We start from the raw sequence: 15,004 nt of genomic DNA on the forward strand, positions 1-15,004 counted from the left end.
ATCAGGGCTGCAAAGCCTCACAGATGATGTGCAGCAGTGGCTCCCTCAGTCTGTCCTCACTCTGGACACTTGCAGTCGTCACACATGGAAATCAAATGTGTGATAAGCTGCAGGATTCAAACACAAGTGTAACTTATAAACACATGTTCATACTTTTATTCCACAATCAGAGAGAAAGAAACAGAGAGAGAGTGCAGGACAGACAGACAGGTGACAGTCTCAGGTGTACACACTGCTACACAACAGCACCAGAGAAGCAGGATTTAGTGTTTGTGTTATTACGAGTGTAAACAAGAAGAGTTCCAGATGGTGCAGTGGACACATGTGTGACTGCTGTGATTAAAGCATCTTTCTTTCAGCTTAACGAGTGAACCGTCAGCTCGTTCAAACACACGTTAAAGTGCGTTTGGCTCGACACCACCGAACAGAGGCAGCAATATAACACAGCTAACATTAACAGTGCAGTGGATCCTGCTTGTGCCGTGATGTTCAGGACTGCAAACCGAGCAGCATCACTGACTTTCAGCTTGTTGTGTTTGTGGATATATGACTGACTTTAATTATCCACAAAATCATCACATTCTCTGTCAGATTAAGGTCGACTATTGAACGGCGTATATTTTAAAGGCTTTAAAACCAAGTTAACGCTGAAAGTACAAACATCACTAATGTCACATAACTCTGCCGACAAGGCATAGCTATGGCTATGAAATGCTCTTTGTGTATCACTTCTTCATTATGAAAGATGTCATTAATGCACTAGTAATGTCTCATCTGGAGTATTGTTCAATCATTTGGTCAGCAGCTAATAAGACAGATCTTAACAGACTTCAGTTAGTCCAGAATAAGGCGTCCAGATTAGTGTGAAGATGTTCATACTATACTAATATTGATAAAATGCATAATAACCTTTCTTGGCTTCCTGTACAGGCTAAAATATTCTATGGCTTACTTGTAGTTCTAAAGAAAGCAATTCTGTTAAACACACCACATTTATTCTGCTCAGCTGCAGTATCCAGATGAAATACATCATCATATTACACAGTTTTCAACAAGCTGCAATTTAGTAAATGCTCGAGTTAAAAGTAACGTTTTGTAAAACTGTTACATTTAGAGCAACTTTTAAGTGGAATAAGTTGCCTTAAAAAATTAGAGAATTATTCAAAACTTCAATGAACACTTAAAAGCCGATTTACAGAGCTTTTAGTTGTTGTAAATATTGTAAGACATGATTTGTTTTTGAAATTTGTGTAATGTGCCTCAATGTTATTGATATTATTATTATTGATTGCTTATATTTGAACAATTGTGAAACCTCACTGTGGATGTAAGAATGAAATTATGTGGATATCTTGAATCCACTTTATTGTGTAATATTTTATGTGAGTATTTGACGGAAGACGAGCAACATCTGTTGTGGAAGCTAACGGGGTTCCTTTAGAATAAACAAACATAGGATTTATTATCACTGAATAATTCTGTATAAATCTATACAAATTATAGAAATATGTAATAGGAAACAACAAAATAATCTAAATTATAAAAGTGTGTGTGTGTGTGTGTGTGTGTGTGTGTGTGTGCATGATTTTAGTGTTTGAACAGTCATGAATTATCTTTAACAGCAGGTTGGATGTAATGTGTTAGAACTACCAGCAGGTGGGGATAAGAGACCTTTAAGGTGTTTGGTGCCACGCTCCACCTTCAGGTTTAAAACTAGTGTTAATGGAGTTTGAAGGTTGAGTTTGTTCCACGACTGCATTTCACTCACTGCCTCTGTTTGTATCTCTGTCACTGCAGGACCAACATGGAGCCAGAAGTCAGCGCTCTCAGGAGGCCGACAAACCTCACAGAAGAAAGGGAGAGAAAAAACACACCTGTGACGAGTGTGGGAAGGGTTTTACTGTGAGGGCTTCACTAAAACGGCATCAGGTCATCCACACTGGAGAGAGACCGTTCAGCTGTGACTTGTGTGGAAAGTCTTTTTCCTTGAAGCGTTCCCTAAAAACACACAAACTCATCCACAGTGGAGTTAAAGCATACAGCTGTGATCAGTGTGGCAGAGCTTTTACTCAAAGTAGCAGCTTACAGAGGCATCTAGTTACCCACTCTGGAATTAAGGCATACAGCTGTGACGAGTGTGGGAAGGGTTTTACTGTGAGGGCTAAACTAAAACAGCATCAGGTCATCCACACTGGAGAGAGACCGTTCAGCTGTGACTTGTGTGGAAATTCTTTTTCCAGGAAGGGTTACCTAAAACAACACCAACTCATCCACAGTGGAGTTAAAGCGTACAGCTGTGATCAGTGTGGCAGAGCTTTTACTCACAGTAGCAGCTTACAGAGTCATCTAGTTACCCACTCTGGAATTAAGGCATACAGCTGTGACGAGTGTGGGATGGAGTTTACTCTGAAGGCTTCACTAAAACAGCATCAGGTCATCCACACTGGAGAGAGACCGTTCAGCTGTGACTTGTGTGGAAAGTCTTTTTCCTTGAAGCGTTCCCTAAAAAATCACCAACTCATCCACAGTGGAGTTAAAGCATACAGCTGTGATCAGTGTGGCAGAGCTTTTACTGACAGTAGCAGCTTACAGAGGCATCTAGTTACCCACTCTGGAATTAAGGCATACAGCTGTGACATCTGTGGAAAAACTTTCAGCCAGAGAAGGAGCCGAAATACACACCTACGCATTCACACCAGACATGATGTGTACTGCTGTGAACAGTGTGGCAAATACTTTACAACAGACGCACAGTTACAACGACACATGTTTACCCACACTGAGGAGAGACCTTATGAATGTGACCTGTGTGAGAAGACTTTTAAAGCTCCACATGACCTGAGAGAACACCAACAGATCCACACCAGAAAGAGACTCTACAAGTGCAGCTACTGTGAGGTATGTATTTATATTGTTATCTTGTCATTTTAGCCTGACTGTTTGGAACAACTCTGCTCATTAAACTGTGTTAGCATGTTAGCAATTCTACTGCATGGAAAAGCAGCTCTGAGTGATTATTCAGATTTTCCTTTCAGTTATGATTTTAGTATTACTGTAGTATTATGGTGGTAGTATTGTAGTTATTGCAGCCCAGTAAACTGAGTGTGTTAACTGAAACAGTCAAATGTAGTTGGACGTCTGCAGAGATGCTCTTTATTTCAGGCGACGTTCAGGATACAAATGTTGAAGGACTGACTTACACAGTCTTTGTGTCTTTGTTTAGAAGCAGAGCGACACAGATGGATCTAGTTCTCAACCCTGTCATCACTGTGGTGGTGGGAAAGACTTTCATTGTGACCTCTGTGGAAAAACTTTCAGTCGGCAAAAGACCCTAAAAGTACATCAACGTAGACACACTGGAGACAAACTGAAATACTGCAAAGAATGTGGGAGAAGCTTCACCACATCAACTGACTTAAAACGACATGAACTGATTCACAGTGGGGTTAAAAAGCACCTCTGTGATCAGTGTGGGTCATCCTTCACCACTGCAGGTCAGCTTAAATCACACAAAGGAGTCCACACAGGAGAGAAACCACACAAGTGCAGACACTGTGAGAGAAGCTTCTCACGGTCAGATAATCGTAACATTCATGAACGTGCACACATGGAAGGAAACTACAGCTGTGACCAGTGTGACAAGAGCTTCAGGAATCTCAGTTCATACTCTGCACACAAACGATCCCACGTTACTAATAAACTGTTTCACTGTTACCAATGTGCCCAAACATTCACCTCATTGTCTGCTCTGTGCAAACATCAGCGCGATCACTCAGGGCTGAACTCACTCCCATCACTGGATCACAGTGAATCTGAAGACACAGAAAGATCCTCTGGTTTCTGTGTCAGACTCAAAAAGCTTGAGATCAGGCTCCACAGAGTTCAGATAGAATCTCCTGTAAAAATCTGATGAGGCAGCTGTGAATCAAACTCTTCCCCTAGTTCCATTTTAAGCTTTCAAAACTGTCCTACTGTAGAGTTCATGTCAAGTGGTTAGATTTCTTTTCATCAGTTGGTTGAAAACTGTTTCCTATTATAAAGTTTTTGTTTTAATGTATTTTGATGCACATAAATGTTTTCTTGTTCAGGTTCTTTATGTTATTGAATCTTGCAAATGTTAAATAAAAAATTCAAATGTTAAATATCTTCACTGATGGTTTAAATAAACTGTCCTTTCAGCTTTAGCTCCTAATTTATTCATTATTTATGGATGTAGCACAGCAGCCGTCTCTTGATTAACACATGGAGGGCTCGGGATCTGATGGTGTCGTCTCCCTAATTTGCCCACTCAGTAAATCTCACTCATGGCCAAGAAATTGAAATAAACCTTGTTTCCCTGCTGGATAGTGATCCACTGTAACTCTGCTCCTCCTTCCTGTTTAGGATTTCTGTGGCTGAAGTAAAATTCCCTCCATCCATCACTTATCCCAGCTAACCCAAAGTGAAATAAAGTTTTGCTCGTCTTAAAAAAGCATTACAATAATGGGCATTACCAATGCAAACTGAATGATACAGAAGATGAAAGAAGAGACTTTGATCAGTTAATAAAGCTCATGATCTGGATTCATTGTGGCTGCTACACAGATACTTCTGGGTCACTTCTCTCAGTTAGGAACCTTCCTCACCAAACTGACTGTTGGACCACACCCCTGGTTTCATGAGAAATTGTTTCAGCCATGATTTCTCTTCCTGTATTTCAGAGTAAAGACTGAAGTGACAAATGGAAGCATGTTTAAAAAACACAATGTGAGAGAGACGTTCAGGTCCTTAGAAGTTACCCTGGGTTTTTCTGTCACCCTGCTAGATGTTACACACCTTGTTATTGGACTGATTTCTACTGCTGGACTACTCCTGCGGAGAGTAACAATACTCTTACTAATTAGCTTTCTGTATAATATTGGTGACGCTGAGCACGTTTCCAAGGCTACCATCTGTCGGGCAGTCAGGAATGTTACAGTTGCACTGAAACGTCTCCTGTACTCGTTTGTGGTGTTCCCCGGTCATAGACCCACAAGATTGCAGGTATCAGGATGACCAAAACTTAATTCATGATGTGGTGATACTTGAACTACTACTTAAATTTTACATTTATTTTCAGGGTTCCCAGGCGTGATTGGCTGTACAGATGGCACTCACATTCCAATCATTGCTCCTTCAGTAAATGAAGGAGACTATGTGAACAGGAAGTCTTTCCACAGCATTAATGTACAGGTACATAGTTCCCTGTAGCATTTCAAACTAACAAATTATTTCATTATAGTAATGGATGCTAATTTGTGTTCTCTGCACTGTGAAGATCATATGTGATGCTGCCAACATTATCACAAATGTGGAAGCCAAGTGGCCAGGCTCTGTCCATGACTCACAAATATTCCGTGAATGTACACTGAGCACAAAATTTGGACATGGTGAGTTGAGAATACCTTAAAATATATAAAGACCAATTGCTTCAGGGACATTTGAACTGAAGTATATCCTTCTGTCTTAGGAGAGTTCACTGGCTACTTGCTTGGTGATAGGGGGTATCCATGTTTACCCTATTTGCTTACCCCTTACTCTGACCCTGAACCGGGCCCACAGCAGCGATATAATCTGGCTCATTGCAGGACAAGAGCCAGAATTGAAATGACTATCGGAATGCTTAAGGCCCGGTTCCAGTGCCTGCAAAGACTCAGGGTCACCCCAGAAAGGGCATGTGACATTATTGTGGCATGTGTGATTCTTCACAACATTGCCACAATTAGAGGAGAACACTGTCCTTCTGAACCAAACATCAGCAGTGATCCAAACCATGAACATCCTGACCCTCCCACGGACATACAAGATGGAAGCGCAGTCAGAGACACCATATGTCACAATCATTTCTTTTGACCCATCACCTCAACATGTTGAAAGAAGAATAAACTGATTTTTTGTTCAACTGGCTTTATTGGTCGCCTGTGTTTCCTGTACACAAAGTATTAAAAGATGTAAACCTCATAAAGTGTCTCTGTTGCTTCCTCCTCTGTAACAGCTGTCAATGTTTCTTCATTATTTTCCTGTAGTAAAGAAATAAACAACATTGCTGTTCTACTGTAAACTCATATAATCTGTGGAGTATTACTCACAACTGCATGTTGGTCTGGCTCAACAGGAGGCTGCACCAGATGCAGTACACCACCACCATCAACTGATAGAATATGAGGTCTATACAGGTCACTTATAACTTACAAGGGACCAAATGGCAATTAACAAACATACCAATCACCTTACACTTCATTGTCATTATGCTCTCAAAGACAACCAAGACTGAGGGAAGGCAAAATCAGTAGGAAAATAACTTCACTACAAAATAATCCATTATGGTAAAGAGTTTATCAAATGAATGAGCAGCACTGCAAAGGTGACTGTGAAGAAAGGATGTATGCACATCATGTATTATTTTGAATTTACCCCCTATGTAGGCACTTGTGTCTTGCGGGATTATTGACTCAGAGGATGTCCCCGCAGAGATGCCTTCAGCCACAGGGCGCCCACTGTTTTGGCTGAGGGCCAACTGCTGAGCCTCTGTGAGTGGTGGTGGTGGAGGACCCCCACCTGTTTTTCAGGCCTCCGCTTTTTTTCTGTTGGCTATAACGGGCCACATTTGAGCACACAGAGTAAGCAAATATGTACTTGTAATGTGCTCAGATAATTTCAATAAGTGCTTACAGAAAGGAAATTAATGTAGCCTCTAACTGCAATTGATTTACATGGGACAAACAGACCAAGCACTATGGCTCATAATACAATTACACCTTACCTGTTTGGACTATATTTTTATATTTCATTTTTACTTGCTGCCAGGAACGTTTGGGGCCTGTTGGGTTGCACCTGTGCTCACATCACATCACAAAATAAAATGTATAAAATAACAAATAAAATAACATATGATAAAATAACGTGTTAAATGGGTGGAAATCCCTAGATCAATGTTTATATTAACACTCACGCATTGACTCTGTCGGAAGGATGCCGTCTGCAAGCAGAGCTGCTTGAACCTCAGCGCTGAGGTCCAGACTACTTCCTGTGAAGCCACGTGATGTAAATCTGCTGCTGTAACTTCACAGTTTACTGAAGCTAAATGCAACGTTACCATATAATCTGTTTTCAACAAAGGTTTCACTCCGTCCGGTGTTGATGGAATGATTCAGGCCGTACTCGTCAGGCTTCCCGTCGACCACACGCATTTCAGTCACAAACCCCGTGACTGACAACAAGGGAAACAGCAGAAGAAAAGATGTGAAAAATACTGGATGATGATGATGGAGGATTAACCGCGGTGGCTAAACTGTTTCCTGTCTTTGTGGGCGTACTCACAGGGAAGTTTCCAGGCACGTCAGTCTTGGTGGCTAAAGTCTCCATTTTCCAACATGTATCGCTACAGGTGCAAAGACACAACATTAATCATCAGTGTAAATATTTTAATGCTGTCCAAACGGTGTTTGCTTTGTCTGTCCTCTCGCACTCACAGAGGAAACGAGGACGCCACCTTCAACCCATCTTCAGTTGGCTCAACCATGGCCGGACTTCCTGTTGGCTTTGTGACAGCAAACCACTTGAAATGAGAGCAAACTGCAGTCAAGCACCACTTACAGCAACCTGTGGACACGCAAATGGAAAGCACTGAGAATCATACAGAAGCATAAGAGCTGTTTATTGTAACACGTGTGTGTGTGTGTGTGTGTGTGTGTGTGTGTGTGTGTGTGTGTGTGTGCACATTAATAATACACTGATGTATGTTAGTTTGATTTATGCTATATCTGAGAAAACAATTGCAGAATTTTACATCAAAGTTTCCAAAGCTGATGTTTTGTTGTTCACACTGTTTTATATTCATATATCTGTGAAGGTTCTCAGTCATCCAGGTCATCGTAGTCACAGGAGCTTGCAAAGAAAAGCGTCTGGACTTCTTTAAGTTACTTGAAGACGTTTCACCTCTCATCCGAGAAGCTTCTTCAGTTCTAAGGTCAAATGGTGGAGAGTCCCAGATATAAACCTAGTGGGAGTGACCCCCCACAGAGGGACAAAAGGACCCCCTGATGATCCTCTAATCGCCTGAGCCAAGGTGTGAAACTGGGTGTGGGTCCCAATCAGCCAGAGTTTCGGGTGTGTTCATTGTGAAACCTGGCCCCACCTTATCATGCGAATTCCTGAGGTCAGAGGGCCCAGGATGTGAGTGGGCGTTAAGGCGTCTGGGAAGGATCTCAAAACTGGATTATAGATGGCAGAGAGTTGGTGTCGTAAACCCCGCCTCTGTTCAATGATGGTCGCTCACAGTGGACATAGATGGCTTCTTTCACTCCTCTTTCAAACCATCTGTCCTCTCTGTCCAAAATGTGAACATTGGCATCCTCAAAGAGTGTCCTTTATCCTTAAGATGCAGATGGACAGCTGAGTCTTGTCCTGTGGAGGTGGCTCTTCTATGTTGTGCCATGCGCTTGTGAAGTGGCTGTTTGGTCTCTCCAATGTAGAGGTCTGAGCATTCCTCGCTGCACTGTACAGCAAACACCCCATTGTTAAGTTTGTGTTTTGGCGTTTTGTCTTTCGGGTGAACCAGTTTCTGTCTGAGCGTGTTGTTGGGTCTGAAATGCACCGGGATGTCATGCTTGGAGAAAACTCTCCTGAGTTCCTCTGATACACCAGCTGCATAGGGGATGACAATGTTGTTGCGTCTGTCCTTCTTATCCTCCTTCGCTGGTGTCTGGTCTTCTTTTCTTTGCCTCTTTGCTGACTTTAAAAACGCCCATTTAGGATAGCCGCACGTTTTGAGTGCTTCCTTTACATGTGTTTGTTCCTTCTTTTTTCCTTCAGGCTTAGAGGGAACATGTTCTGCTCGGTGGTGTAGGGTCCTGATTACTCCAAGTTTGTGTTCCAGAGGGTGATGGGAGTCAAAGAGGAGGTACTGGTCCGTGTGTGTGGGCTTCCGGTAAATTTCGATGTTGAGGTTGCCGTTCTCTTCAATGTGCACGGCGCAGTCCAGGAAAGGCAAACAGTTGTCCTTTGTGTCTTCCCTGGTGAACTTGATGTTCATCATCAACATATAAAGTCGTTCATAACAAACTGAAAGGCCGGGAGTTTAAAATGCAAACCGATGGAAGCAGCAGTAGAAGACTATAATGTCACAGAGCACACAGTGTCTATTATTGTGTAGACATTTATAAATAAGAGCTTAATAAAGATGCTTAATTTCTTAAGAAATAAACAGGTGGAGGGATCTTTATCAAAAGTGGATGTTGCATCTGTGGCTAAACCACTGTACCCAAAAACTTTAAAAATCTAGTGTGTGTGAGGCTGTGTAAGTAAAGCTTGCCCTTCACACCCGCGTGTAACAAAACATTTGTTGGGGGTTGTGGATTTGACACCTCAGCATTGTGAAAGTGGGGAAACATGTTTCTGGCTGTGCATAAGATTTCTGCTTACAACTTAGAATCTCAGTTCTAAATGAAATTCAGATGTTTTTTTAAGTATGGCTAATGTATTAATTGACTTCTAAGGCACACACACACACGCACACACACACACACACACACGTGCGCGCACACGAACAACAACAACACCAACAAAGAGAAGAAGAAGAAGGGGTCGTTTTACTACGCATCATAAAAACGCAATCATTCATCTTCCAACTGTATCTTTCTGTTCTGTCTTTAGAATCATTGGTTTGTGACCTTCCTTCTGTGAGGGCACACACACACACACACACACACACACACACACACACACACACACACACACACACAATTTTAAGTAGGCAATACGGTTACCATCATCCTGTCTGGTTTATTGAGTGGGTTGAGAACTGATACATAGACGACTGAATTAGTATTATTTTGGGGAACATGAGAGCAGGGTGATCAGAATCTTGCAGCCAGAGTTTAAATGAGTGAAACTGGCAGATTTTTGTTTTGTTTTGTTTTTGTTTTTGAAGTACGGGTGTTTTCTCACCTATAAGAGAAAGAACATTTTGTGACAAGTCCTAAGACCGGGCTTTTGTATTTTTTCTTTTGTTTTTCAGTTTATTTGTCATTTTTCATTTTATTTTTATTTTTTGAACAGTGCACTGATTTTTGTTTGTGAATTTCTTTTCTTTAAGCAGATCTGCACGTCGGGAATTAAAAGTGCTACACGTCGTCAAGAAAACCGTTGCGGGTGGGTTTCTCCACATTAAAATGGGCTCTGGAGAAAGCCACTTATTGGGACAAGTCCCTGTCCAAAAAGGATTCAGCGATGTAATCTGATCTAAAGTTCTTCTTTTCTTTTTGAAATGACGTCATTTTGCTGAGAGTGGAAACTAAATGCGACGACAGGTTCCACTATCAGCAAAGAAAGTAAGAATGGATGAATGAATGAATGAATGAATGAATGGAAATAAAACAAACTGACTGACTGGTAAAAGCTGACAAGACTGACTGACTTAACACCATTGCGTGAAGTCAACCCCCACCTGACAAAGGTGTGGATGTATCTCTGTGTGTGTCTCTGTTACAGGAGCAGAAGGATGACAGCAACATCTGAGGTTGCGTGATGGTTTAACCTTTTAAATGCCATTTTTATGTTTGTGAATCTATCAGAGGTGTGTTATTCATGGGCTTGTGGTACTCACAGAAGTTACTGTGAGAAAGTGTGTACACACCTGCGCAGCGCTAACATTTGCATTTTTTCTACAGCATTGCAGTTTTTTATGTGATTTGATGATGTGGTTTTTAGCAGAACAATTGGTGGATGTTTGTTTCTTTATTACAGGTTTTGTTTTCTTTAAGAGTGCATGTAGCATTCAGCAGAAGTGGACAAGTGACATGAGAAAAACAAATAAGGGATGCAGCTTTTATGGAATATTTGAAGATGGGCTATTGAGCTCATAGTGATGAAATGGGTGGAGTGACATTGTTTAAGGGAAGTCACAGATTAAATTGTGGAATAAATTGGGATGATTCATGATTTGGGACAAATTATGGTAATAATAGTGATTTAATGATTGGAGAAAACCTGCACATGATACTTGTCTGTTATGCTGAGTACTTTATCACTTTCATGATCTATAGTTGGTTGCAAATGTGAAGTTTGATTTAGATTGTTTTAGGGAGACTGTGCAACATTCTTATGCATGTCTCATTGGGGAGTTGACACATGGCGAAAGCCGTGTGGAGAGAGGAGTGTTATTTTTTCAATTTGTAGATGTCGTGAGGTGCCAGAGGCAAAGTGGGTGTGGCTGAAGGTCTACAAACGAAAGTGGAACGAGCCCAGGTGGACGGGGGGTCCATTCGAGGTGGAGACCAGGACCTCACACGCGGTCCGACTGAAAGGGAAAGGGGAAACCTGGTACCACTGGAGCTAGTGTGCTGTAGCGGAAGAGCCTAAGAGGTCGGAAAGGCTCTCTGCAAAGGAAAAGAGGGGGAACTCGGCTGAGACCCCCCTACATGGATCCCAGCCCAGGGACAGAATATCCTCTGCAGAAGATCCATGCAACGACTGAAGGGTAGTCTACCCCGGAAGTTGAAGAAAGAAGAGTAAGAGAGAATCACCCGACTCAGAAGATAAAGGTTTAAAAATAATAATAACAATAACGACGAAAACAAAAGTAAATAAAAAAAAAAAAAAAGACAAAACAAAAGAACAAGTGAGATTACATTGGACAAAAGCGATGAGAGAAATAACTAAAATGGGGTTATGGGGAAAGTGGAGAGCAATGGTAGTGTTAGGAGTGATAACTGTTGTGATTGTAACTGTGATTTTTCTTGCAAGTGAATTGCCCAGAGACAGACCTGAATCCATTCCAGCAACTCCACCATCACAGGCCACGGTGGAGCGAACCAAACGTAGTGAAACAGGTAAATCAGATGAGTGTTTGGATTATTATGGCGGTGTAGAGTTGGACTACGTTAAAGGGTCCACAATCTCGTATGCATTTGATCTTTGTGCTGTCATTAAATGCAAGGGCTTACTGAACAGTTGAGTCCAACGTCTTTAATGGCAGTACTAAATCGGATGGCGTTAGATATGTTGTTGGGATAAAAAGGGGGCGTTTGGGGATATGTATTGTACTTTCATTCCAAATAACACAGTTCCCGACGGCTCTGTGACCCGAGTTCTGGAAGGCCTAAAGACGTCCACCGTAATGTATGAGCATTCGGGATTAGATGACCTGTTGGAAGCGTGGACGACCTCTGTCTTTGGGCAATGGAAAGATTTTATTACGTATGTCAATTATGGTTTCTTTGTCTGTTTTCATTGCAGTATTAGTGACATGTGGGTGTTGTTGTGTGCCTTGTATCAGAGCCTTGTTCGTAAGACTCATCAATCGTGCTGTGGGAGAGTCTGATACAAAGGCCGACACCATGATGCCACTTTTGGGAAATGGGGAGTCACAGTATGAAAACATTATGGTGAAAGATTTAGTTTAGTTTTATCTGCCATGGAGCAGATAAAAAAGGGGGACTTGTAGGAATGTTTAGCTTATTTTAGAGTTTACAAATATGTTATCATAGAATGTAGAATTATTGTAGGGACACTGTTTGTAAAGTAATAAAGGCCTCACTCTCTTGTGAAGTTAGGAGTAGATTTTAGAAGGCTTCTCCCCCACTGAGTGGAAATTCCCCAGAGGATGCAAGGTAGGGGTTTATGACCTCTAGGGAGTCATCTACCCCCACAGTGTTTTAACTGTTACACACACACATCCACACGCACACTCACTCATGTGCACTCACACATACACACAGGTATGCGCACACACTCACTCACGAGCACTCACATAGACACGTGGGAACGTGCACATGTAGGCATTCACGTGCTCGTGCACATACAAACAGAGAGAGTTTGCAGCACACCGTAGAGGGGTTTTATGATGGGGTCACTTCTATAAAGCTGACTGTAACCAACAAAGGAGTGAAGATTTTTGTAGAGGGACACCGGCCTCATCTTCCCTTCTAGAAGTGCATGCTTAAAGATGAATGAAGATGAATGTAGATGAATAAAGATTTTGTGAAAATGACTACTGAGTCCGGTGCCATCTCTGGATGCTCGAGGAATAAGAAGAACCGGGGTAAAACTGATTTCTCAACAGTAACATCTAGCAGGGTGACAGAAAAACCCAGGGTAACTTCTAAGGACCTCAACGTCTCTCTCACATTGTGTTTTTTAAACATGCTTCCATTTGTCACTTCAGTCTTTACTCTGAAATACAGGAAGAGAAATCATGGCTGAAACAATTTCTCATGAAACCAGGGGTGTGGTCCAACAGTCAGTTTGGTGAGGAAGGTTCCTAACTGAGAGAAGTGACCCAGAAGTATCTGTGTAGCAGCCACAATGAATCCAGATCATGAGCTTTATTAACTGATCAAAGTCTCTTCTTTCATCTTCTGTATCATTCAGTTTGCATTGGTAATGCCCATTATTGTAATGCTTTTTTAAGACCAGCAAAACTTTATTTCACTTTGGGTTAGCTGGGATAAGTGATGGATGGAGGGAATTTTACTTCAGCCACAGAAATCCTAAACAGGAAGGAGGAGCAGAGTTACAGTGGATCACTATCCAGCAGGGAAACAAGGTTTATTTCAATTTCTTGGCCATGAGTGAGATTTACTGAGTGGGCAAATTAGGGAGACGACACCATCAGATCCCGAGCCCTCCATGTGTTAATCAAGAGACGGCTGCTGTGCTACATCCATAAATAATGAATAAATTAGGAGCTAAAGCTGAAAGGACAGTTTATTTGTACCATCTTCACGTGAACACATTCAAGAACATCACAGATGAAGAAACATTAAAAACTTCCACACTACATAAAGCAAGAAAAATAGTTTTTCTTTCAGGTGGTTTCAGAAAAACAGAAACATCAAACATCTCCAAGACTCTCTTTGAAAGAACTAAAAACCTTTGTTCTCATGGTCCAATCATGAGTGAACTCCCCGATGAAGCCTTGTGTGCTAAAACATGTCAGAGTTTTAAAGGTTAAACATGAGTTTCCAAAACGTTTTGCTGGAGAACAATGAACTATTTGACTGAGTTTCAATCATTTACAGACGAGCAAAACCAGGACAGAGAAAAAAGGACAAAACTGACTCAGTAAATACAGAAAAGAAGATCCCATGTAGATCTGTATTATGTAGAAGTTCAGCCCAGCAACCAGTTCAGTTCAACACAAGTTTAAATGATTCTATCTGAACTCTGTGGAGCCTGATCTCAAGCTTTTTGAGTCTGACACAGAAACCAGAGGATCTTTCTGTGTCTTCAGATTCACTGTGATCCAGTGATGGGAGTGAGTTCAGCCCTGAGTGATCGCGCTGATGTTTGCACAGAGCAGACAATGAGGTGAATGTTTGGGCACATTGGTAACAGTGAAACAGTTTATTAGTAACGTGGGATCGTTTGTGTGCAGAGTATGAACTGAGATTCCTGAAGCTCTTGTCACACTGGTCACAGCTGTAGTTTCCTTCCATGTGTGAACGTTCATGAATGTTACGAATACCTGACTGTGAGAAGCTTCTCTCACAGTGTCTGCACTTGTGTGGTTTCTCTCCTGTGTGGACTCCTTTGTGTGATTTAAGCTGACTTGCAGTGGTGAAGGATGACCCACACTGATCACAGAGGTGCTTTTTAACCCCACTGTGAATCAGTTCATGTTGTTTTAACTCACTTGTTGTGGTGAAGCTTCTCCCACATTCTTTGCAGTATTTCAGTTTGTCTCCAGTGTGTCTACGTTGATGTACTTTTAGGGTCTTTTGCTGACTGAAAGTTTTTCCACAGAGGTCACAATGAAAGTCTTTCCCACCACCACAGTGATGACAGGGTTGAGAACTGGATCCATCTGTGTCGCTCTGCTTCTAAACAAAGACACAAAGACAGTGTAAGTCAGTCCTTCAACATTTGTATCCTGAACGTCGCCTGAAATAAAGAGCATCTCTGCAGACGTCCAACTACATTTGACTGTTTCAGTTAACACACTCAGTTTACTGGGCTGCAATAACTACAATACTACCACCATAAT

General features: G+C 41.7%; 2 long non-coding RNA genes across 2 annotated transcripts; one reads left to right on the forward strand and one right to left on the reverse strand.

Moving 5' to 3' along the window:
• Positions 1-1,817: 1,817 nt before the first annotated feature.
• On the forward strand, positions 1,818-6,282 carry LOC143420723 (uncharacterized). Its single transcript, XR_013100438.1, has 3 exons — positions 1,818-2,898; positions 3,224-5,408; positions 5,489-6,282. It is a non-coding gene; the product is annotated as an uncharacterized LOC143420723 (long non-coding RNA).
• A 53-nt stretch (positions 6,283-6,335) lies between these two features.
• LOC112433744 (uncharacterized) lies at positions 6,336-7,616 on the reverse strand. The gene is made up of 3 exons (XR_003023666.2): positions 7,491-7,616; positions 7,339-7,399; positions 6,336-7,228 (listed from the first exon to the last, which is right to left on the reverse strand). It is a non-coding gene; the product is annotated as an uncharacterized LOC112433744 (long non-coding RNA).
• Between the last annotated feature and the right edge of the window lie 7,388 nt (positions 7,617-15,004).

The sequence above is a fragment of the Maylandia zebra genome, linkage group LG2, assembly GCF_041146795.1.
Source record: "Maylandia zebra isolate NMK-2024a linkage group LG2, Mzebra_GT3a, whole genome shotgun sequence".
Taxonomy (NCBI): Eukaryota; Metazoa; Chordata; class Actinopteri; order Cichliformes; family Cichlidae; genus Maylandia; species Maylandia zebra.